This window comes from Coturnix japonica, chromosome 11 (assembly GCF_054131305.1).
Source record: "Coturnix japonica strain WE chromosome 11, WE-NBRP24, whole genome shotgun sequence".
NCBI lineage: Eukaryota > Metazoa > Chordata > Aves > Galliformes > Phasianidae > Coturnix > Coturnix japonica.
The window spans coordinates 3,893,747-3,919,013 of record NC_140673.1 but is presented as its reverse complement, the minus strand read 5'-3'; the positions used below and the strand labels follow the sequence as shown (position 1 = coordinate 3,919,013).

At 37.5% G+C, this 25,267-nt stretch overlaps 1 protein-coding gene across 4 annotated transcripts in view; it reads left to right on the top strand.

Moving 5' to 3' along the window:
* The window catches only part of BRINP3 (BMP/retinoic acid inducible neural specific 3), a 190,983-nt gene that overhangs the window by 30,600 nt on the left and 135,116 nt on the right, over nucleotides 1-25,267 (top strand). The gene's annotated exons all lie outside the window — the stretch shown is intronic.

Genomic DNA, 25,267 nt, shown 5'->3' with positions numbered 1-25,267 from the left:
AAGGATTACATTACTTTTCATGTACTAATGAATGCAGTGCATAGATTTGAGAACCATCCCTCTAGTTTCAGAGCGGTTTTCCACCAGAACACCTTCTCAAAGACAAACAGTGTCCAATTAAATGAAAATTCAATATTCTTAAGGAGTTTCTGAAAGCTTAAATGCAGACTCTACAAGAAGAATTTGTTTGTACAGCCAAGAAAACAGAGACTCTGAAGATCTGCCCTCTCACCTCTTATTGTAACTTCCACAAATGCCTCTGGTACCTAATTTTATTTATTTATTTTTTTCCAAAGCAAAGTTTTAGACAGTAAGCAAGATTCCTAATGCTGCTCCCAAAGTAAACCTGAATGTAGAGGAAAAATGGCCAGTGATTTTTGATTTTGGTTACTGGATCTTCTGATTGTTCTTGGTGCATTAGACACAGAGTGGGGTGCTGCAGAATTGGAAGCTAAAAATCACTGGGAGGTGATTCGGTTATCAGAGGGGAAGTTTAGTCTCTATTATATTGGGTCAAAAATAGTGTGAAATGATAATGACCTGGCATAGTGAAACGATTCAGTAATGGGCTTTTCTAATGCATGCCACTGGGCAGCTAGTCTTTTTATTTTGCTGTGTTTCTCTAAAGGCTCTCTGGGTTGTTTGAACAACTTTGTCATAGCAAATAATATTCCAAATAAGTCAGTAAGTCACTGAAGTCAATGATACAGTTCACACTTTAATCAAAAGAAATAAAAATGTAGAGAATATGTGTGCATGTGTGCAGATTTTGGAAGCCATTTTGCTGCAAATAGATTGTTAGACACATACACTGTATCTCTTCCTAAGTAGTTTGTAGTAATTTCAGTTTCCAACCATTTTTGTTATGCTGATAAGCTAAAATTGTCATTGTTGAGAAAGAAAACTACTGCCTGTAATAAACATCCCTGATTTCCCGGTCTTCTGTAATGTGCTTGTGTCAATTCTGCTGTGCAAATCTTGTCGAGTAGCTGGTATTTGTTAAAGGATTATATTAATTCTGTATGTCTCTCCATTGTATTGCCAGAGCTTTTTGGTGGCAAAAAATGATTTTTGTGTCATTGAAAATCTGGCCAAGGATAGAATAACACAGTTCTTGCTATACAGTAGTACCCTGAAAATCAAATAGAGCTCACCTTCACCATTGTACTTTCATGTGTTCTGCATTTTTTTTTAATTTTATTTTATTTTATTATTTTATTTTATTTTATTTTATTTTATTTTATTTTATTTTATTTTATTTTATTTTATTTTATTTTATTTTATTTTATTTTATCCAGAGCTGTAGTCATCATACAGCAGCAGCATGCATTGAGCTGCAGAATTAGTGTCCTGGTTTTATCAGTGTTTCATGTCATGGCATCATGCAGTTCATGATATGGAACAGTGATAAAACCGGAGCAGTTATGTTTCCTCCACCAGCTATGCTGGTATTGCTTTTTCTGTTTAAAGATGCATAATCTGAAGGCCACAATGCTGTTAGAGCTGCAGTGCTTTTTGGTTGGTGACAGATCTTGATTTCATGCATTGATTCAATTGGGAAAAGTGACTCACTTTTCTATAAATATAACTCTCCTTTTCTGGTTTTACCAAACTTAAAAGGTTAATCAGATATGTCAAATGTGTAAAGATAAAATTATAAGCATGTATTCTAGTTTTCCAGCTGTACATTTAACTGATTTTGTAGTGTGGCTGTTAGTGAATTACGAAAACTTGTGTCTCACTTAAAGGATAAGGGATTTCACATTTTCACGTCTTTTGCTCTGGTTTTGCTCTGGTAACAAAACACCAGTGAAGGTACGAGAACAAAGTTGACTCTGACTTTCATAGTACCACTAATAAGAATTGGTCAATTTTTCTAAATACTGAACAATCTCTTCCCGTCAATATAGACACAACTCACTGATCAGCAGCTGTAAAGCTCTTTAATTGCATACTTTTGTAACGCATATGTCTAAGTAAGCATCTTCAAAGTATAAAAAGCACAATTAAAATATATAATTCAACTATCTGGACTCATTGATAAAAATATAGGCACATTTTAAATGGGCTTTAACAGCTCTGCTCTTCAAAGAAAAGTAGATTAATACACATAGCCTGCAGGGAAAGATAAAGGTTCAAATCTCAGGAATCTGAAAAACTTTGCATTTCTATGGAATCTAATTTCAGGCTGCACAAATAAAGTTAAGAGGATGAGTAAACTTGCTGCATAGAATATTTTGTTATCTGAACCATTGTTGCACACTGAATTAAATTTGGTCATTTTGCTGAAGTTCCAATTTTATTTCATTCCTCACGGTGCAGTTATGTTGTCTTTGATGTTCTCTAAATATCATTGAAGCTAATGCCATATCAATTAAATATGCTGTTAAAGTGCCATTTTTTATTTTTATTTTTTCTCAACAGTCTATCTTTGTTGAGATTTTGTATAAAGCTTAATGTTCAGAACCAGTTTTCTTAAGAGCCTCACGTTTTCTAAAGGCTTTACTCTTTAGTGCATTGTTTGTCTATTTAGGTACCTAGAAAGAGTAAGAGCTGTAGTGAGAAAGGTGGCGCATCAGTTTTTGAATTAATTGCTAGGATGTTTCCACTACCATCAGTAAACTAATGATCACATTAAACTGCCATTAGCAATTGATATGTTCAACAAGATTATGCTTAGAAGTAGTGGGTTCAGGTCCTTTTTGCAAAGGTTTGAGATACAGAATGATAGAGAAATAAAATAAACACCCTCTCTACTCCGATCTTCCCCTTCTACTTTGCTGTTGTGAGACCTCACCTGCAGTACTGTGTTCAGCTCCGGGGTGCTCAGTGTAAGAAGGATGTGGAGCTGTCGGAGCTCAGAGGGCTGAAGCATCTCTCCTATGAAAACACAATGAGGGAGGTGGACTTGTTCAGCCTGCAGACATCTCTGGGAAGACGTTATGGCAGCTTTCCAGTACATGAAGGGGGCCTACAGGAATGGTGAGAAGGGACACTTTATGAGGGATTATTATAATAGAATAAGGGAGAACAGGTATAAAGTAAAACAGGGTTAATTTAGGTTAGATGTTAAGAAGAAACTTTTCACTCTGAGGGTGATGAGGCCCGGCATAAGCTACCCAGAGAAGCTGTGGATGTCCCATTCCTGGAGGTGCTCAAGGCCATGGATGGGGCTTTGAGTAACCTGGTTAGATGAGAGGTATCTTTGCCCACAGCAGGGATTCGAACTAGATGATTTTTCAGGTCTTTTCCACTCAGTCTCATGGTTTGTGGTGGTCTATCTGGTTAATTACAACAAAAATAATTTAAAAAATCAGTTAAAACTGGGGGAAAAATAACAAACACAAAAACAAAACAAAACAAATGAAATGTGCATCTACCAAGTCAGTGTTATTTCATGTTCACTGTCTGTTTGCTTTTCCTCTTGGTCTCTTGTGAAGAAGTTAATGCTACTGCAAGGCCTCAGGTGAGCAGGACTCTGTCATACGACATAGAGTGATCTGTTGAATACCTGCCTCAGGAGCTGAGTGGTTGCCAACACTTTGCTCATCTTATGGATTGCATCATACAGGGGCATAAATAGGTAGAAGGAAACTTGCACTCCCCTACAAAGTCTGTGTCCCTTAAGAACAAGATATGTAATAGAAAGAATTCTCTGCCAGTTTGTTAAGTCTTATTAACAGACAAATCACTGTAGAAACCTCAGTTCAATGGGAGTGAACTAAGGCTCTCTTCTTCTGCTCTACCCAGAAATGCAGCACTGGGTAGCTTCAGCTAGTGTAGAACAGGGAAACAGCATGTGCCAAGAGATTAGTGGGTGCAGAAGAAGTAAAACCACAAAAAAATATGCTACTTACTCATCAGTGTGAAATTTCTTTTTGCTTCCAGATCTGCTGTTTTATAGGTATGAGGTGGGTGCTGTGTCAGGGAGTAATCAAATCAAATAGGAATGGTGGTTGGTTCCATCAAACTTTATGAATTTAATCTACTTCTATTGAGACTTCATTGTTATTTCATTGATAGCTTTCCGTGATTTTCCCTGCAAGAAGAATATGACAGTGTACCAGACAGAATATCTTATCAATGTTTTGAAAGTCAATTCCTGTTTGAATTTGAGTGTATATGTGTGTGTACCTACATCATGCAACTTTTCATCCTTCTGCCATGTTAGGATGCTTTTTGTGGACTTTAAGTGCATCTTGACAGTGTATTAACTGTGTTAATATGTAGGTGTTATAGTTCTTTACTGAAATCAGCTGTAAGTATGTAAGCATGTCTTCACATCACCTGTTTGTGTGTGCAGATGAGTATGCAGAATACCTTGCGTGAACTTAGACTAATAAATAGGTTCACAGAACTTGTTAGGATCACATGAAAAATTCTTAGGTACTATGAAGATAAGAAGCAGAAATGTGAAAGTCCTGAGGAAGTTACTGCTTGGGAAGTATTGCGGAAAATAGTGTTGACTCACACATTTTCTTTTAAGAACAGACTTGTAGAAGAACATGTCAGTAGTGTAAGACAGGAGTTCAGAGGTCTGCCTTATTTAAAGAGTAAACTCTCAAACTGCAAGTTTTCTTGATCTGGGCTAGTGTCAAAGTCCAAATCTGTTTTGCAAAGCATAGTCAGTCACTGGCCAGGCTAAGGAGCTCTTCAATTTTAATTGATAAATATCTTTGGCTACCGCAAAGCATTTCCTCCAGCAACTGAAGACATTTATTCTGTGCCCATGTTGTAGCTCTGTTTGGCTGCTTTAGGTACTGTCAAGACTGACATTTGCTTTGGAAATCTGAAGTGTGTAATCAGCTTGGAAAAGGCTGATGTTGGAAATGATCTAATTCAGAATGCTCAATGCTGATAATTCCAGCAGTTAAAGATCTTTCCTCCAACATCCTTCTCTGATTTAGAAATAAAGTTTTATTGACAAAAATTTTACATAAATAGATCAACGTTTCTTTTTAGTTAATAAGGGTAACTACAAGTGAGATATTGAGACAGATAATATGCAGGTAGAAATAATTACTGAAAACCCCAAAGAAACCAAGATTATAAAAAATTGATTTATACCAAACTCTTCAAGATGATATATGTCAAATGCTGCATTACACAATATTTTTAATTCTACCTCAAAGGAAAGGAAATATCTACTAGATATCTCCAAATTTGGAAAGTCTGTAGCCCTTTATCCTCCTCCTTCTTGGAGTTTTTAGAAAACATACTTTCACATAACAGTTGAATTTAACTTAGCATCTCCATGTCAGACTTGTGGGATAAGTGTCATTTCATGATGGCCCTTAGCATATGGTGCTTGGGAGAAGGAAAACTGAAGTTGAAGCCAAATTGTCAGAAAGATACCAGCATATCTGTAAAGTATAAACTGTGCAGGATTTCTCCAGTACTTTGCGGCTTTTTTCTCACCTACTATTATTCTGGTATTTATATCTTTATTGGACATTTTTGGAGCGGTCACAGGGTATCCTTGGAGTAAAAACAATCCTTCAGAATCTCTAGTGTTCTGACACATGTAATTTAAAAGCTGTTCAGAATGTGACTCCATTTAGTGAATGCTTTCAGACTGCAAAGCTTGGATAAAAATAGAGTACATTGAGCAGAGAGACCCCTTCAAATAGAGTTGGTAGTTCTCCTTGCACTGCTGGCCTTTCCCAGACACAGCTGCTGCAGATCTCACTAACCTTTTAGCAGCAACAGGCATAAGGTCAGGTTGGACCCCAGACAGCCTTTGTTTTTTCATCTATTTCCTCTGCTAAAACAATCTTATTTTCTGACTGCTTCTTTATCATTCCAGTTTCCTTACAAAAACCTTTAGCAGAGAAAGCTAGTGCAACAAACAGTCTTTCTCAAAGCTGTGGCTACTCTAGTGAGGAGCTCACCAGGGATTACTATGCTAAATCTTTATATTTATCAGCATTTTTTTAAGCAGCAACATTCAGATGCAGCCTCTCACTGTTCATGTGGAAAGCTGCACTAATGAATGAGATTTCAGCTTCTTCTACGTGTGGTCTGATGAAACATGTCACTTCCTCACATCACAAGCTGACCTATCCACAGCTGCATAGTCATTACCCATCTTTTTATTGCATTATGTTCACCTCTCCTGAGGATTAGGTTAGTACATGTGTGATGAACAGCTTCATGCTATGACACAAAGCAACAGCTCTGATTCAGCAGTAACCGTGAACAAAGATGACATACTGCAGTTTTTAGGCACTCTTAATGATGCAGATTAGACAGGTAAATAACAGATCTTCCTCTGCAATGCAGAAGCTCAGTTCACATTCATCAGTTTTAATACTGAAGGTATTTATACTTAAATTCTTTCTTGGCATTTAGAATCAAAGAATCAAAGAATTGCTCAGGTTGGAAAAGACCTTAAAGATATCAAGTCCGACCACAACCTAACCATACTACTCTAACAACCCTCCTCTAAATCATATCGCTTAGCACCACATCCAAAAGGTTTTTAGACACATCCAGGGATGGTGATTCAACCACCTCCCTGGGGAGCCTCTTCCAGTGCTTAACAACCCTCTCTGTAAAGGAGCTTTTGCTAATATCCAACTTAAACTTACCCTGGTGAAACTTGAGGCCATTTCCCCTTGTTCTGTTAAATCAGGAGGTTGCAGAGGACTAAATACTTCTGCATGACTTAAACATAAAACTCTCCTAAATATTCTTCTATGGCTTTTCTTTGTAGATTTTAGAATTATCAGCTTCATTAAGAAAACTTCTAAATATAAGGGTTGCTCTGAAAGTAATGCCTCCTATGTTGTTGTTTCCTTGATCCACATTGTCAGAGGTGGATGTTGGTGATATAGCAGAAAAGGTTGAACTTTCCCACCAACATCCCATTACATACTGTTGCCATGTGACAGATGGCAGCCTGACAGACTGGCATCTGACATGGAAGCGTGGATGAAGCAAAGTGTGCCATCGAATTCCTCTGTGGGAAAAATGGCTCCCACTGACATGCATCAATACTTGTTGAATGTGTATGGAGTCCAGACAGTGGGTGTGAGCACACGGAGGGGTGGGTGGTTAATTTCTGCAGTGTGACAGTGACAGTGGGTCACCTCTGCTGGTGTGGATTTTGATGAGGGGAACATGTAGGCTTTTGTTCGTCAGTGCTGAAATTGGATGGGTAATGGTGGTGGCTATATTGAAAAAGTGTTTAGAAGCAGAGAGTTTGTTCTATCATATAGTGTTATAGTGTTATTGTGCTCTTTGTATCTGTTGTATTTTCCATGGAAATAAATAGGAGGCATTATTGTCGGTGATACCAACATACATGAGGTTAATATGGTGCAAAGACTTCCAGAAGTGAATAGGTATATAAAGAATGTTTTATGACTGTAGAGATTAAGACTGAGGAATGTAGCCACAATTATGATCAAAAAGTAATTACAATCATAATGCTCCAGAGAGAACAATCATCACCCTGTTTGTTTTAGTGCAGATTTTCATTTTGTAAAACTCCTACAGCTTGATTTATGTTAGAACTAATTATCACATGCCACTCAAATTTTAATATCTAGACAGAAAAGGGGAAAATAACATCAAAACCCCTCCCTTTTCTTTCTAAAGTTCCATGTCAATGCAATCTGAAAGAGATCTTGAATCTTAAATGCCAAAAGTTTTCTTTATTTTAAGAAAGCATTTTGCAATTTATTCTTTGTAATGTTAAAATACTAATACATTTTCACTGGCTGTCATTGCATGAGTCAATATTAACACTATTCAATGCTATAATCTTGCCCGCTGTTTCTGGAAATGAACTAATTATAATGATGTATGGGAAGAAACAGGAAAAAAACAAATACTGAGAAAATGATGGTTTTATATTAGCTGCACACTCATTTTTCTTTTATTTTGTATTCAACATAACACTAATATGTTTGTGACTGCCTGTCAAATGGATGTCTGATCAAATCTTTGGTTTAAGCCAGTTTTGGAGGAAGAGGCATTTTCTGCAAAACAATTATTAGTGAAAATTCTCAGTTCTTTGGGGAAAAAAAAACCAGCAGAAGATGTAACAGTGCTGAACATCTCATTCTTTTATTGGTGAGGTTGTACTGAAGTGAAGTAAATCATTACATGCATTTGGCAAATAGTTTCAGACAATAAAATTGGAATAATTTCTGCAGCTGACCTCTTTTAAAGTGAAAAAAACATATTTCAGTGTCGTTACGATGTTTATAGGTACATTCACAATAATATCTTCTTTTTTCTTTGTATGAAAGAAAAAGTATGAGAAAGGATAATCCACCTCTACAATTCTATAATCCTATGAAATCTTGCTGTTTTCTGTAGCTTTCCATCTCCTCAAGAATGCAAAATAGGGAAGATTTTTGCCTTTCAATAAATTCACAAATCAACAAAATTTGTGCCCAAAAGTCACTATCTGGGAAATGATTTTTAACTAGTGCAGTTCCTTCAGGTCATATAAAGATTTCTTCAACAAAAATAAACAATGTCTAACAGTCCATATTTTTGAGCATGTTCTTACACCAGCAGTCTTACAAGTTCTACTTTATCCTGTGCAATAGCTCCTAAGATATACACTCTATTATCACACTAAATTGCATATATTCTCAGAGACAACTGTGTGTGTCTCAAAGAAATTTAAAGAAATGTGGTCTTACCTAAAATAAGCTTCCATGTTATCACTTTGGCTAACATGCAGTCAAAGGCTTGGCAAACGCATATGTTTTTCTGATTATTTTGTCTTCTGCTGGAAGCTGAAAAGTATGCTGAACAGTCTGGAAAAGAGAAATGTTAATCTCAGTGTTAAGAAGGTTTTTGGCATTTTTTGATCATTAGAAGAAACCAAGTGTGGAAATGCCACATGGGTTCCAAATTGTTGCTAAGGAATACCTCAGATCTTTGCTTATCATCAAATTATGATTTGCTTAGTCATCAATTAATAAAGCGTGCAAATAGTGTCTGTCTGTGTGGCTTCCCGTATTGCTACAGCTACTTGTTTTGTGCTAGTTTTCTGTAATATACTATTGCAACTTACATAATTTACTTGTCCTTAGCCCTTATGTTTATAGCATTTCATATTGGCTTTTCAATTTTCCTAGCATCTGTTTTCCTAGGGATTCTTGATCTGACTTGAGTTTTACTGCTCGCCAGGGTCTCAGATCTGGATTTTGTGGAGAAATGTACTGCATCTGTGGCCCTCAGACTTACTGCTCCTCCACGTAGACATCAGTGTTACTGTCAAAGGACATTTTAGGTGTATCAACAGTGCTCCCTGAAGATGAGCCTTTAGAGCCCTTCAGATGATGGACAGTTGCCCCATTGAAAGGGAAAGGCTGGGAAATTAATTGAGGGATCCTATAGGTCAACACCTGATCAACAGCAGTTATTAATGGCTGTGGGACATTCCACTTGACAAAATAGGAAGGTCACAGCATTGAGGACAGCTCGAAATAGTGCACAGTGGAGAACACATACAACGAAAGTCAGAAGTGGAGGTGGAGCATCTGGTTGGTACAAGCAGGGTGCAATGTGATGGGTACAAGAGACATCAGCAGTAACAATAACAAAATAAAAGGCAAACCTGAGTATGTGTACACATAAATATAGCTCAGAAAAAAAAGCCAAAGCCAAACAAATGTGGTGTGAACTAAAGCTCAAAGACCGGTCACAGAGCTACAGCATTGTTGGAGTAACAGAGGCAGGGTGGGGAGCTCATACAGCTGCAGCATTGCAATGGATGGAGAAAAGCTGTGGTACATAAACCTCGGCTAGGAGAAATACGCCCATCCATCTGCTCTATCAGTCTCCCTCCTGTACATGACAAGGGGAGACAACAGAATGATAAATATTTGTGAGTCACAGTGAAGACAGGGAGATCACTTACCAATTACCATCACAGACCAAACAGGCTTGACATGTGGAAAATTAATTCAATTTTTTTTACCTCTCTGTGAAGAAGCAGTTTGGATACATGAAGCTCTGCTATGGGGTGGACAACGGGAGTGAGACCTGGTGGGTCTTACTGATGGGCAAGGCCAAAGAGGCTGAAATTGTTGTGGGAGTGTTATGGTCCTCCTGGTCACAGCAGGGCAGTGGGTGAATCTCTCCTTAAGCAAGACAAGGGTATCTCTAGGTCACAGACCCTGGTTCTCATGGCGGACTTATTTAACCCTGCAAGTGTGAGCCCCATCATTCAGTCTTTCCAGATGCAAGATTCATCCTTCCTGGGAGCTGTGCCTGCAGCTGTTAGCCCACTAATTAGTGTGAATGGGAGGTTTGATGCTTGTCATTATCTCCCAGCATATAGATCCCCCATCAGATAACCCTGCAGGCATAAGCATCACTACAGTCTCACCTGCTGTCATAAATTAGTGACTGACCAGCTTGGTTCTTATCATTCATCACTGATGGAAATAACATGTAGTGCATAATACTTGTTGAGGTGAGAAGATTGAAATCTCCATGAAATTCCCGCAGTCCCGTTTTTTGTGTAAAAGCACTTTATATTTTGGCTAAATGTGGGAAAAGTGTATCTCCCTACCCCCAAAAAACAAAACAAAACGAATTCCACTAAAACAAAAGGAAGGAACAGCAAGAAAAATAGTAACAATAAAACTCCCCGTCCTCAATTTTTGAAGGTGGCTTGAAAAGAGAAAAAAAGTGAAAAGGCAGATTCTGTCCACCCAGTTGATCATAAGTATTTTCCTATTGAAAAGTGTTTAAATGCAGGGGGAAAAAAAATCAGCAACAACTCAGACCTTGACAAACTTCATTGTTCATTTCTTGTGGATGAAGGATATTCAGTTGTATTTTCCTTCCTGATGGCTCAAAGCAATCTGCTTTATGAGCTGAAAAAAATGGACAATGATATGTGCTTGTATCCTGGCAGATTTAGCCCTGTGGGTTTAGTAGAGTATGCTCTGGGCTTTCATTCTTAAGTTCTAGAAGAATTCTGATATATATATCTCATTAAGGAAATCAGGACTGACTGCTACCTGAGAAAATATGGATGACTAACATTACATGCTTCTGAGCAAAACAGAATAAGGGTTTAGGGTGCTTTAGACATACTGGAAAACTAATTCCCATATCCCTTTTTCCTTAAAGGTTCTCAACGTGGCATTGCTGGATCTTTTAGTTTGCTATTTCGGTGGATAAAAGCATTTTCCTGCCTCACAGGAATCTGTCAGGATGAACTTATGTAGATATGTCTAGGTACAATGGCGAGGGTAGGGGATGCAGGAATTAGCTGAATGCTGCCTTTGCTGAATCTGAACCAGCTTGACGTTTGTCACTGAGACCATGTGTCTTTCTAAGCTGAGCTCTTTGAGTAGTAATACATCATCAAAACCCAAATAGTTTTCATTATCTGTGAAATGATAATGTTTTCTAAAATTGTCACCACATGATGATTAGTTAACTCTCTTCTTTAGTCTTCATAGGTATATGGGGATTGTTTCCTATGTGTATGTATATATCTCCTCAGCAGAGTCCTCTAGAAATGAAAAATTTGATTGGAAGCAACAATAGCAGTTAGAAGTTCAATTTATCATTAATAGGCTTCACTTCTGTTAGCAGAGAAGGACGAACTATGACTTTTTCAATTGAAACAAATTGCATGATTTCATATTTTAGGATCAATTTCTACTTCAAGCTTAGAAGAAAAAAAAAAAAAAGATGTGTGTGTGAGATATCAGGGCACATTTTGCAATCTTTTTGGCCATGCTGAAGTAGGTTCTGGTTTCTATTTCATAGTGTTGTGAAGCAGTGGTGGTGAGAGGTGAGAGTTGATCGGTATTCAAACTTAAATGCAAATATTGGAAGTCTGATCACAGAGTTTTCCGTGGTCTAATCTGGGGAAGGAGGTACATTTATTCCAGAAGATGGAATCTGAAAGAAACCAGTAATTACTGCAGATCATTCAGTAAGCATTAGTTTCTAGCATAACCTGGTAAAAAGGACTCTGTCACTGTCTTCCACAGTTGCTAGAACTATGAGTAAAAATTAGATCCAAAGTGCTTAATTCATGATTGGACGTGCTTTAGAGAGAGATGGCTGGTCAGCCACAGTTCCTAGGGCAGTATAGTTCAGTTATGGTGAAAGGAGGAATCATTCTCTCTGACGGACAAATTACAAGGCAGAATTCACTGCCCTGCACTGCAGTAAGTCAGATCAGATAAACTCAACATTCCCTTCTGGCCTTAAGGCACAGGAATATATGTCTCTGAGACAAGGCTGCATCTTGCCCACAGCTCACTGCCTGCAGTGGTCTGCATAATGAGAGCGTCTGCTGCACGGTCCATGCTTTGTTTTACAGCACTTTGCATTCACATTCCCTGTACTACCTGCAAACATCACTGGAAGAAATAGAGTGCTGTACAGGGATTATCCAATGCCTTTTTGTGTTGTTTTTTTTTGCTCTGAATCATTACCAAAAGATGCCTCTTTGGTGTACCTGTAAAACAAAGGTCAGTATTTTGCTGCACAGGAATTTAACCTTGGAGACAGGCAGTGAAAGGGAAAGAAAATCCTTCATGCGTCTTTTTCCTTGCATTTACTAACATTGAGTTATGTGTGATATATATTGCAGCAAATGTAAATGTAAAAGTAAATAAATGACCAAAGTGTTTCTGTGTCTCTGACTTAGAATGTGGGTGACACGTAAGATGGTATAGTAGCATCTTCATAGTGTGAAGAGCTGGTAAGTGAGTTTTTAAAATGTCATCCAAGTTCAATTATTCAGCAAAAGTAGAAGATGTGCAGAAATGGAAGTGTGCAAGGATATATTCTCCTATATTAAATTAGAAATAGTTTTTAAATAATGGTCAGGAAGTAAATTTTTAAAAATATTTTAAAAAAAAATAAAATAAATGTGAACAAACAGTCCAGGGAGGAATTATGATCAGTTCTGCGGAAGATGTTGATTCTACTTTAAAAATGTTAAATTTTGACTTTTTCACTTGATTACTCACCCCATTTTGCAGATGGTTTAGGAATGTTCTAAGCCGCAGAAATCCATTTGGGATGAAATGATAATCTCTGCTGTGCAAACTAGTAATTTTTTTCTGCCTTTATTTCCTGTCTTTTTGCAAGTTGTTAATCCACTCGAGGACTTAATCTCTAGTCCAATTGTGCCATGGTTTCTTTATGAGAGGATGGCCAGGAAAATTGTCTAAAGGCTTTTGGAAAGCTGAATGCTGTAAGATTGAAGCGAAGCTGCTTCCGTTTCGACAGGGGAAAGAACACTTTCGCTCCCATAATCCCCTACAGAAGAGCTGTAATGGGACCGTGCACAGATAGTGTAAAATCATCAAAGCCTGACTGTTTTTCTTTTCACACAGTAGTGGTACCCTGGGACTAATCCTGCCATAGGCATAACAAATACTTACGCCTCACCAGAGACATTATACCTTGTATCCACATAATGCTCCCTCTTGCTGTTGATAAGATCCTGTGCCTGTTTCCCGGTAGCTTTCACAGTAGCTCACATCCTAAGCAGTATTTAACCTCGTTTGTTAGTCACACCAGCACAACTGGAATTCCTGGTTTTATATCCTGAATCAAACGTTAAACATGAATCTCTATGACATCCTATGATCACAGCCTTCCCACGCTGCTAGTGTCTGTATAAGATTAAAGTTGTAAATTAAGAGAAAATTTGAATTTCTAGTTTTACTTAGTAGGTAAGCCAGAGTGCTTGTAGGCTTACAAGCATATATGCAGTAAAATAAGTCTTTTACAGCCATTTCAGTCTCATTTGCTGGGTGTGGAAATCCACCTGACCCTTGAAATACCACAAAACAACTGCAATATCAACAGTAAACAGAAATAACAACAGAAAAACTTACTTAGAAGGTATACGGTCCTCTGGTATATTTCCAGTTCTGCATAATGCAATGAATCTAAACCACTGCAATAAGGCATATTTGAAACTTGAGTGTATTTTCACGGGGCCTTTGGTTCTGGTTAAAAGGTGGTAATGTGGAGTGCACAACACTGATAAAAGCACTGTGATGGTATATACAGACAGTTCATAAAGATTGAATTATCCCTATATTTATATGCAGTGGTTTTTTAAAGCCTCTTTTAAAAATGAGTCAACAAAGCACAGGTTTTGTGCCACATAAATCTTCTGGAAATGATGCTTTTTCTGCAAAGCAAAGGGCTTGCTTAAATTGTTATCAAAATGTGAATCACTACTATTTTTCATGTTCTTATCAATGGTGTACAATTATCTCAATGCAGATCTCTGTTTTAAATCTCGTTGGTTTGTAAACAAAAGCTGCAGATTTGCACAAAATATGCACTTTACTGTCTCCAAGGAGATACTTCATAGCATCAAGTTAATCACACATGTGAGATCTTATAGCATCAGAGGAAAGACCAGGGAAGGTAAAGAAAATAAGACCAGAAGATTTCTCTGTAACCCATCTGTGATCTGTCCATTCTACTGGAAAAAAAGGTAAGGAAAAGAAAGCAATGGAACAATAGTCTGCTAATCCACTTCTATTGCTGTATGCACTGAAACGTGTGACAGAAGATGAAGAGGATATGAGGAGGAAAGTATAAGTGATGTGGTAGGAGAATGATAAAGTCACCACAGAGATAGCCTCAAATTCCAACTGTTTTGAGATCCTATTTATCCAAGGAACCATATAGACGGGAATATATATATGATTTTTAAAACCTCTCTTTTTTTCCCCACTTTTTTTCCCCTCATACTATTGAGCTGATACATTTACTATTTTTATTTATTTACTTTTGTTTGTTTGTTTGCTTTTTTACTTAAAGTTTTTCCCATTTATTTGGAGTTATTTGGAGCTCTTGAAGGTGACACTTCATTGACAAAATCTTTATTTATAAAATGTAAGCTCAGGAACACACGAAGACTTTCTTTTATGAATCTTGTTGCTGTGCTTCAATGCTACTAATGAGAGAAGCATTTTAGGGAACAGGAGAGAATACAAGAGCAGCAAATCATTTGTGATTCAGAAGAGGCTTTTTGTGCTTGTACGAAGCCAAAGGTAATTAAGGACTCTTGCTGAAGAACCGGAATTTGGAGGAGGGGCAAATTAAGAGGCAGAAAGCAGAAATGAATTTCTTCCTCAATGCACCTTTATTTAAAATAGCACTGCGTGAGGGGAAAGTCACATTACAGTTTTAGTCCCACCTAACGAGAAGAAAATAAAGTGCCTATCAGTCCCTAACTTTCACGAGACCATTTGACAGATGAAATATTTTCAGACTGAATCATCAAGTGCCATCCTTATGAAAGTACCAAATTTCACTCACACTGTTTTATGATGCAGTCCCATCGTATGTTAAAAAGAGTCATTTGATCTTGAGGAAATATTATTTGAGTACACTGTGTGACTTTTTCACTCTTTTATATTTTTTGGAGTTACAAGCTTCTCCAATTTATTTACAGTGTCAGTCCCTCATTCTCTTTTCCTCTGATGCTTCTGAATTTGATGTCTGTCTTATTCTATTGGGAGGGAAAAAGGAAATATACAGCCTTTAAATGAGGAGAAGTGCTGTTTACAGACCTTAGATTTCCTTTGGTTTCCACGTTGTGCTGCATAAATTAATGAAGCTTGCTGGAAATACAAGACACCATTTACCTTGGACATCTCACCTCCATTTAAAATTGTTCTTCTACCTGGCAAAAAGGCCATGGTTAATATATATTCAAATTGACTTTTACAGAATTCTGTCACAGCTAAGTAATAATTCTTTTCAGTCAAGCAAAGAAATTCATGTTTACTTTTTTTTTCAGTAGAAATTGAGTAATGGTACAGTAGGTTATTTTATTTAGTCTCTCTAAGACTTGCAGCTCTTCACTGCTCTAAATAATTTGTTTTTCCATTATTTCTTCATGCTGTTTATTGCACCCTGTGAGAATTATGCAATAAATTTTCACATCTGAGATTTTGTTGAATGCTCATAAGATATCAAATAGTGTTGCTGGTCTACCTTTCTGTCTGGGAGGTCTGAAAGAGGATTTTTGGAAAACAAGTGGAGGAAAGTACTCTTTTTTTTTTTTTTTTTCACGGGATGTGGTATAGAGCGCAAAAAGAGGGCAGCTTCTGGACATTTTGATAAGATTCTCTGAGCATATCTATAACTAAACAATCACGCTGGTTTGGTGTGCTTAAGAGTACCATTGGGCTAGAGCATAGGCTGCCCTTCTTTCAGAAATGACCCCACAGTGTGAAAGGAAATAAAAGATGTTACATCTCCTTCCACAAAAATGTGTCCCATAAGCAAAGGCAAGCACCTCATCAAACCTTTTTGAATGGCTGGACAACCTTTGGACAATTATCAGTATTATTCCATTGAAAATTAAAAAAATATGAACTGATAAATAAGGCTATATGTAGTAGAAGAATTTGAACATTTTCTATTTCTTATCTTAACGTTGTAATTCTTTGACTTCCCAGCACATTTTCCTTTGACTAGAATCCAGTAAACATAATTGTAGGCCTGCAAAATCTTTCCCTTTTATCTTTTATGAGTGTGCGTCCGAAGTTTGCAGCAGCTCCACACATTTTTAAGTTAGTAAAAACAACAGTTACTCCAATGTTATATTGTTAGAAATTGCATTTATTTAAGCAGTTAATGACTCTTGCTACAGTAAGCTTTTATTAGCTTGTTTTTTTCTTTTCTCTTTATTTTCAAGTCTCCTCAATTGTGCAAGGAATAATGAAGTTCAGTATCATTACAGAAGTTTTACTTCATTTGCAAGCACCATCAGTTCTCTGAGTCCCCAATTCTGTGATGAATCTTCACCATACCTACTTTGTTCATACACACATGAAATATAAGTTCATGCAAAAGCACCCAGTTTGCAGTTCTCTGAGAAGTGACTGCAGTCGACACCATTCAACAACTCTGCACAACCTTTGCCTCAAACTTTTATCCCAATAGTATTACACTGTAAATAGAATTTTGTCTTTCTAGTCTTTGTTATTCGACATCACTTTAGCTGAAACAGATTGCATGTGTCTCATGCAAAGGTTGTATATGGTGACCCTCCTTTTGAGTCTTATTCTTAAATTTGATACTGGTAGGCTGTAAATTACTCATGTGCCAGTTAGCATTTTTGTTATGGTGTCCATAGTGCAATTGGTTTGAAAGCACATTTATCACCAATAGGCAAAGGATGGAAGTGAATTACAGCAAATTCATACCCAGATGGATATTTAAATATGAGTAAGTTTGTGAAGAAGTACAAGTCAACTGATTGTGGCTGTTATGCACAATCCCACTGAGCTATCTGAAGAAGGATATAGTGGAATGGAGGTTAAGCAGTTACCTTGTATGCAGTCAGGAAAGTGCTTTGCAGCTAGACTCTTCTGGGGAACCTCAGCACAGCTTCCCTTCCCTTCCCTTCCCTTCCCTTCCCTTCCCTTCCCTTCCCTTCCCTTCCCTTCCCTTCCCTTCCCTTCCCTTCCCTTCCCTTCCCTTCCCTTCCCTTCCCTTCCCTTCCCTTCCCTTCCCTTCCCTTCCCTTCCCTTCCCTTCCCTTCCCTTCCCTTCCCTTCCCTTCCCTTCCCTTCCCTTCCATCAACTTTCTAGGCAGGTATAGCTTTAGTTGCATATTTTCTGTATAAAATGTCACGTACTTCAGGACACACTGGCAGTCCAGAATAGGTATATGAGTATTCTTCATGAAATCCTCCAAGATATTAGGATTATCTGTCTTTCATGAATGTTTCTGCATTCCTCTGTGTCTTTGTGAGTCTAGGAAAGCTAGCTGGGGTGGACTGCAGGAGATAAATATGAAAAATTAAGCTTTTAGAAAGGCTTCTTTAGTTTCCAGATACAAGAGCAGGCATTCCTTTATGAAATAGGTAAGGAACAGTAGGCATAATAAGAAATCAAAGTGATTTTTTGGTGACTATAGCTAGGAACTTTATAAATATATCTATTGTTGAAAAATATAATGTGGGATGCAGTGCAAGGTCACCCACTTTAAGCTATGCTGTATTTTCTTGTTATACAAAGAGTAGGAAGGTTGTGAATCAGAGACAAAGTGTTTCCTGAACTGACCTCACTGCTGGTGCTGGTAATAGAACTGTCTTTATTAAATCTCTGAGTGTCATGACTTTTAACATACTCATCTGGGCCATGTCTTTTTAGATACTTATGCTATTTGCATTGTAGTGGCAGGACATAGGAAAAAAGTCCTTCAACAATGCAGCCACCATTTCTGTAAAACACTGCTACCAAAGTCCACCTAAGAAGTTAAACAAAGTGTGTTTTAACAACCTTCCCCTGTGTTCAGATCAAACACTATAAGCTGAAACACTGAACTCCAATGCAAATGGCCCCTAAGTACCTGCTGTGGTAGAAACATCTAAAATGGAAGAGGAAAAGGAAGCACCTGACTGCCTCAGAAAAAGGGCAGATTTTGCTGCTCCAAGGAACAGTGTACCACCTGCTCCTTCCAAGTGGTGACAGGCAGCATACAGTCTGCTCCTTCCAAGTGGACACAAAGAGTCTTCCTGGGCAGCCTATTTCAATACCTGACCACTCTTTCAGAGAAGAAATTTTTCCTAATACCCTTCCTGAACCTCCCGTGGTGCAACTTGATTGGTCAGATAATGGTCAATATTTGATCCGGTGGGGGGCAGCCAGCCCATGGCAGGGGGATGGGACTACATGGTCCTTAAGGTCCCTTCCAGTCAAGTTATTCTGTGATTGTGAAACACTGTATTCTGCCTTGGGACAAGTTAGTTACAACCTTGACAAAACCATACCAGTGCAAAAAAAAACTCTTTATAAAAATAGATTTCCATTTATTTATTTAGATAAAAGGAGTTAAAGGGGAAGATGTTATGTACAGTTACAATATGTTATACAAAATGTATTCCTGGTGTTATAGAGGAAGGGTTAGGCATTAGAAAACATTGGACAATGGAAAGGTAAGATACAAAAACACCATTTCTTTTTCAGTTAATTGTATTACATCCTTTCTGCAACATCTGTTAGAATTCAGCAATTTTTATGGTTTAATCTCTCTCCTTGTAGTAAATAATTGATGATAACATAAAATAAACATATTTGGAAAAAAAAAACACAACAAAAAACTCTTAGGGTTACTGTTTAGTATATGCTGATAAGAGAAAACAACTTGTTTTGTGACAACACAAATTGAAAGGCTTCTGTTTTTGGTGTGTATGAGTATATGGATATGCTCACAGGGAAAGAGAATTAGCAGTTAAAAACCTGTTCAAAGAAATCATCATCAGCTTATCGTTATACGCACACTTCTCAGCAAGGTCATATTTATTTTCAGAAAATAAATCATGCCCTTTGAAGAATACTCATTAACATCCAATATTGGTAAAAGTGTTAAGCAAGTTGTGATTTGTTTGGGGCTCCATGTTTGGATACAAATATCTTCCCACAGTTTGTATGACCTTAATAAAGTTTAAAGTAATTCTGAAGTCACCGTGGCTGACTTTCATACATCACGTAGTTCATCCTGTCATTTTCAGAGGATGAAAAATAACTCTTTGTTTTATTATTGAGCACCTTTGTAAATTACACCTTTGAAACTGAAGAACCTGTGCTGGCCTTTTTGGCCTTTTCAGAGTAATTATGGCGTTTTTCTTCTCCCCTTAGGAGTTGAGGTATGACAGCATATGGTAGAAATGGAGATAGATTTGGAAATGCTTTGGGGCTTCAAGAGAGATAGCGGCTGGAAGAGCTGACGCATCAAATCCTCTGATCACAGAAGTCTGAATCCTAGCATGTCCTTACTGATGAATAGCTGAATCTTGTTTGCTGTTCTGTCATAGAGGACTGAAAAAACACATGGTGGTTCTCTGTAGCAGCAAACCTCTCGTCACATGTAGAGCTGTAGTACTATGCATTAAAGTGGTATTAGATGAGCTCATTAGGACTGCATTCAACTTCCAGAACCTGCAATGCAGAAGCAGCTGAATGTGTCAGTGTATGAGCATTGTGGTTGAGTGAATTACACATGATTTTGCTGGGAATAAAATAAAGTCAGAAATGCTTCCATCAGTAAAACCTTCATCAACAAAAAAATCTCTCCTTCTGAAATAATATACTTAGGCTAGGGAGACCTCACTCATTCATTTTGAAGGATTTTCTTTCTTTCTGCCTGTGCGTTGCTGTCTGAACTCAGAAACATGGTCACCAGAAAGCAGCACTCAGATATCTTCCTGCATATGCTCATCACTATAGGTTGAAATTTTGTTCATTTGTGTGACAGAATTAGGTTTAGTCGTGTTCTCATTAATACTGGTCTTTCTTGAACACACTTTAGATATTTCATGAGCCAGAGAGAGCGTTTTTAATCCCATCTAAACTGATAAGACTTTTATTTCTATTATTCTTGGCTGGACTTAATCAGTACCAATGTTTCTCGATTAATACATTTATATTGGGAAATGGGGGACTTTTTAATATATTTTTCAGCTTTAAAAGTTGATTACACATTTGCTTACACTGCCTTTAGATTTCCAATGAAACATTAAACATATTTTGGAAGTTTTATTACGAAGATTAATTCTAAAGGCTTTTATTTTTGAGATCAGTTTCAGTGTTTGCTTTCACTAGAGTCTACTAGGTTTTATTTTTAAGATCCAAAGTCCTTACAGTTGCACTGGTCACTCTTGTCAAGAAAATACATCTGTTGCTACTTCTAGAAAGAATACTGTTAGGTAAACTCACCAATTCCTGTTAGGAATTTATTTTAATATACATGAACACTATGTTGGATCTTTATTAGAATGACTTTTAGTCTCTTCATAAAAAACATGAGACCAAGCTCTGCTTAATAGATCATGATAATAGTGAATAATTTTATTTTCATTCATTTTTTTTTTACATAATTTGTTATATGCTTTTATAAAGGGAAAGTTTAAATTGAGCCATTAGGGGTCAGAGACAGAAGGAGCTTTTAGAAGGAGCAAACAAGAGAGTTACAATGGGAAATCGGAAGAATGAAGGAGGTAGTTGGGCTGTTGAGGTGAAGGAAAACCCTGGAGGGCCCTGGAAGACTTCTGAAGGGATGGTACTGACTGCTTCAGTGTAGCCCTTTTGAAGTGACAGAATTTAAGACAGGAGTGGACACACAGAAAGCAGTGCAGATACTCGTTTTGAACCTCTGTTTTATATTTCCTGTTTTTGTTGACTTTTGCTTATTTTAAATATTGGGGTTTAAAATGAATTTTAAAATATTTCTCTATGTATTTACTTATTCACTTATTAAATATTTATCTGGCAAGTAGTAGGAAGACTTTTGGTCTTTTTGGATAGTTCATATAAAAGAGAGGCAAAAGCAGTTCCATTGTAAAGTCCTGGTCAGCTTGGGGTTTCATCACATTTAGCTAATGCCTTCCCAAGGGCTGCCTTTTCTCCATTTAGCCTGGGTACATGGCACCTCCTTTGATACTTCCTGAAAATGTGGTATCCTTAAATTTCAGGATGAATTTTAACATTGCAGGAATTCAGTTTTATTGACAAGTTTATCTATCATCACTTTTTCAGTTTAAACAATATCTTATCATATATTGTGATATCTGGACTGATATGGCCTTATTAATGTTGAAATAATAAGTACTGCAAATTCATTTCATTAAAAGTTACATAAACATTGGTAAGTTACCTCCAATATTTTTGTTTTTATAACATAGCACCAAGCTATTTTTCATAATGCAACAAAAAGGGGAATTTCCAAGGACCTAAAAGGAGTCTTGTTATTTAAATTAATCACATTTTATGCATATACATCTCCTGGGCTCCAGAAAAGAAACCAGATTTTCACCACAAATATTGGTGGCAGTGAGATTTTATTTCATTTTTACGTTCTATACTAGCTCCCAGTCACTTTCTGAGCTCAATTTCTCTAATTAGTTGATAAATATTAGCTTTTTAGTAGCTAATTTTCATCCATTTGAGGAAGGTATTGAAAATAACTGCAGCTCAGAAAGCACGTACTGGAACTCTCTCCCCTTCTACACTCCTGTTACTCTTCAGAAAACTTTATTGCTGGCCAGCAAGCTCTGCAAACTCTTATTGCCATTAAATAATTTTTAGAGAGCATCCCTATCCTTTTGCTCTCTGCCTGCATGAACTGTAAATATTCTTAGCAGAGCTGAAGCTCTCTGCATCCCCTGTTTTACCTAAGCGTTTATATTTTTACAGCAACTTGTCTGCTTTTACAGCATACTTTTCATTTTTATAACTTCAGCTTCAAGCTATCTGGTTTCACAGACAGTTCCCAGGGTTTTGCTGACCAGTCTTCATTGCAAATAATCATTCTTTTTTGAACTCATTTGGAAGAAATTTCTTGCTGTCTACACACTTTTCCTTGGACGTAATTTCAATTAATAAAGTAATGTCTCAGAATTTTTTGTAGACAGACAGATTTGATAGTCTGAAACACAGCGAGTAGGACTTCACATCAGGTGCAGACCACTGGGTTCTTCTGATTTATCCCATAACATTACTTTCCTAAGGATCCTGCTCTAGCATCCTGACTAGATGATCTCCAGAGATCTCTTCCATCCCCTCTGTTTCTGTGATTACAGTTTATCTGGAAAGAGGGTTGTGTTATTTTGTTTGCTTTGGTTTTTTTGCTGTTTGTTTTTTCCCCCTGTTATTTTTATGTTTGTTTTCTTTCTTTTTCATAGCTCCATAAAAATTCAAAGGAGAAAAGATAAAACTGTTATTCCACCATGTGTAGGAAGCATGGTAAAAGTTCTGCCCTGGAGGTTTGTTTATTTAATATCAGCAGTGTCTGAAGAGCCTGGACTGAGAATTGCTATGAAATCTTTTCCCTTCTACTTTTCAAGAGATAAGGGAAAGCAAACTTAACAGATGTTTGGTTAAATATTGGATCACATTGACCAGACAGTCTGTTCCATCTCCATCTTGGGTGGATTTTATAACTCAGACAAAGCAATGTATGAGCATCTGACTTCAGAGCTGCCCATGCTTTCAGCAAGGAGGGTGGACTAGAGACACTGCCCCTTCTAGCTTATAAAGGTCTTATAAATCTATTAGCAAAATTGGCACCTATTCATTTAAAAAAGGTATTGTTGTTATTTAATGCATTATCTTGACAGAAAAAAAAACCATCATAAATTCTCTGAAAAATTGTAGAGGATGTAAGGGGCCTCTGGACATCATCTAGTCCACCATCAAAAGCAGATTCAATAGAGTAGGTCACCCAGGAAATAATCCAGGTGGGTTTTGAATATTTTTGGAGAGGGAGACTCCACAGCCTCTCTGGGCAGCCTGTTCCAGTGCTTTGTCATTCTCACAGTAAAGATTTTCCTTCAGTGGAACTTCCTATGTTCCAGTTTGTTCCCATTGCCCCTTGTCCTGCTGCTGGGTACCACTGAAAAGGGCCTGGAAACATCTACTTTTCTCCTACCCATTACATATTTATAAATATTTATCACATCCTCTCTCAGTCTTCTTTTCTCCAGACTGGAGTCCCAGGTTACTCAGCCATTCCTCATAGCGGAGATGCTCTGTGGCCCCATGCTGGACTCCTAGGATATTCTTGTCTTTTTTGTACTGAGGAGCCCAGAACTGGATACAGTGCTCTGGATGAGGCCCAACCAGGTCAAAGTAGAGGGGGAAGATCACCTTCCTTGATCTGCTGGCCATGTTTTTTTTTTATGTACCCCAGGATCCTATTGGTCTTCTTGGCCACAAGTACACAGTGCTGGCTCATGGCCAACCTGTTGTCTACTGGGACACCCAGGTCCTTCTCTGCAGAGCTCCTCTTCAGCAGGTCATCCCCTAACCTGTACTTGTGCATGAAGTTATTTCTCCTCAGGTGCAAGACCTTTCCTGCTCTTGTTGAACCTCATCAGGTTCCTCTCCACCCAGTCCTTCAGCCTATCCAGTGTGTCAGCCACTCATCCCAGTTTTGTATCATCTGCAAACTTGCTGAGGGTGCACTTTCTCTTTTCGTCCAGGCCACTGATGAAGATGTATTGATCTCTGTGGAGAACCACTACTTACAGACCTCCAGCTGGACTCCATACCACTGATTACAGCCCTCTGAGCTCTGCCAGTGAGCCAGTTCTCTGTCCACCTCATCTATCTCACACTTCCTAAGCTTACCTACAAACATTTTTACATTTATATATATAATATATATTTTATATTCATTGTAACTATATGCTGTTTTTTTCCCCAGTTTTTGTAGGCTGCACATTGGAGGTTTAATTTTTCTAAAAAACTGCCTTTCACATTTGCATTTCCAAGTACATAGTCTTGAGGCTGTCTTGATTCCAAGCTCATGAATGGATGTTAAGGATCGGAGCAGCCATGTGGTGTTGTGGAGCTCTGCTGTTAGAATTGCTTTTGCCTCCTGCTTTGAAATGTGTGCCTTTTAGCATCACTAAGCTTATACGCTGTTTATCGTCATGACACTTGAAAGAAATTTACCATCTGAGAACCATACCTCCATTTCCAATTGTGAGACTTCTATTTCAGGATTATCATCAGAAGGAGACATACCTGTGGGAAAAATATAAATATATATATATAAAAAATAAGCCTTTTCTAAATGCCTTCTACCATCTTAGATGCTCCAAGCATGGCCAATGTGCAATTTACAGTAATAAAGCAAGTTCTTCCATAAGATAATTTGCTTCCCAGCACCTAACCACGCTTACTATGGCTTTGTGTTTGAACATGCCTGTTTTTCACAACTCGAATACAGAGCAGAATTGCAACTCAAAAAAAATCGAGCTAAAGAAAATGGAAAATGAGTTAAAATTTGAAAAGGCCTAAAATTGGGAAAAGTGACATGTTGTGTTCAACATCTTTGGATGTGACTGCGATTATGCTTATGGTCTCAGGCTTTTCCTGCTTGCTTTTTGTTATGGTGGCAAGGTTTCATCAAGCAAGGCTTACAGTACAGTCAAACCTACGTGGTGAGAAGGTACATTATGATTATGTTTTCATAGATAACGTACTATTTAAAGCATTTCCATAAAGTGCAACAGCATAAAAATTACAAATAACCTCCTTGCAATGGTTAAGTCTTATACGACCTGCATACCAGATGGTATGGTGTAGAGGCTAGTTGTACACATTTCAAGCATGCCTTGCCATTTCACATCCAAAGGGATATATATACTGTCCAAAACTTTGTTCAAAATTAGGCAGGACTTGAAAGTCCAAAACCATTTTCTTTTTATAAAGAAAATGCACTGTTTTAATGCACAACATATTTCATTAAGGTATTCAAGTCTAATACAGTT